This window comes from Orycteropus afer, unplaced genomic scaffold (assembly GCF_000298275.1).
Source record: "Orycteropus afer afer isolate SDZICR_OR568_19922 unplaced genomic scaffold, OryAfe1.0 scaffold00030, whole genome shotgun sequence".
Classification (NCBI taxonomy): Eukaryota; Metazoa; Chordata; class Mammalia; order Tubulidentata; family Orycteropodidae; genus Orycteropus; species Orycteropus afer.
The window spans coordinates 1,323,197-1,324,525 of NW_006921617.1; the positions used below are offsets into that span (position 1 = coordinate 1,323,197).

The 1,329-nt window shown below is 40.0% G+C and overlaps 1 non-coding gene across 1 annotated transcript; it reads left to right on the top strand.

The window, feature by feature from the left end:
• The first annotated feature begins 317 nt into the window (after positions 1-317).
• LOC122149529 lies at positions 318-423 on the top strand. Its single transcript, XR_006163180.1, has one exon. It is a non-coding gene; the product is annotated as a U6 spliceosomal RNA (small nuclear RNA).
• Positions 424-1,329: the final 906 nt, after the last annotated feature.

A 1,329-nucleotide genomic window follows, 5' to 3' on the forward strand; every position in this document is an offset into this window, starting at 1 on the left:
CAAAATGACATACCCACAAGATAGATAATATTATGCTATAATATGAATAACTTATTATAAGTATAAAGATGACCATATTGACCAGAAAAGAGCCAAATTAGTTTTAGAGTACAATGATTATTACCATGGCTAACAATACTTGAATAATCAAATGGTTTAAAGAATTTAGGAGATGTTATATAGGTTAAGGTTAAAGTATGCACTGTACTTTGCTCTCACCAATTAATAAAAGTACAAACAATGCTTTAGATATATCTATATTATGAATGTGGAGCCCCAGTTACATAGCACCACTTTTTTAAGAATGGATTTTGCACACTCTCTTCAGCAGCACATACACTAAAAATTGGAACAATACAAAGAAGATCAGCATGGCCCCTGCATGAGAATGACATGCAAATTCATGAAGCAGTCCATATTTTTAAGGATATAGAAGAGGACTAAATTCCAACAAGTAGAAGAACTTGCTTGACAACACCAAAAAAGGAAACATGCAGAGCTGTGGTCTGTCAGCAATCCTGACTGAACAGACAGTTTGGATATTGCTAAGTGGTTTTAGGACCTAAGAGTTAACCTAAAAATCGGCCCTGCTAGCCAGGAGCTATACAGAGGACTGCACTGGTGGCTGGTAAATAAAAGGTGAAGCAACGAAGAGGAAGGCAGGCTGCCTGTCCAGAGGACACAGCCATTTTGAGAATTTACAAGCAAGCTGACCATTTTGGATATTTAAAGTGACAGCGTTCCCCCAGATCACAGGGACTTAAGAACAAGCTCCACTTGCCGGGAACCACAAGGATATTCCGGACCCCAATGACTAGAAAGGTGCAACATTCCTTGTTACTTTTATACTTCACACTCTTTGGGTAAACAGAGGTGAGGCCATCCCTCACTCCCACCCTCCTGCTGGGACAGCAGGAATTCCATACCAGTGTGCCTGCTTGGAATGGGCCTGAGTGCTCTGCCCCGCCATGCCCAGATTTCTTTTTTTTTTTTTTTTAGTTTCTTTGTTTTTGTCATTAAAAAATTTTTTTCTGGCCTTTTTATTATTATTATTATATTTTAAGAGCTTGTTTTACATTCAACATTATGTGTACATTTAGTTTCACTCCCCATTTACCATGTCCAACCATAACCCAGTCTCCTCCCCTCCCTACCCTGTAACCCTCCCCCTGTGCGCCTCATATTTATGCATTCCTATTTGTCCTGCATTTCCTCAACTTGAATGTTGGTCCTCTGGTGTCCTGTGGTCTATTGCTCTAAGGGACGTATTACCATAGAGTATGTGGGTGCATCATCCTGGGTTGAGTGGTCTACGTGTGCATCTTGTTA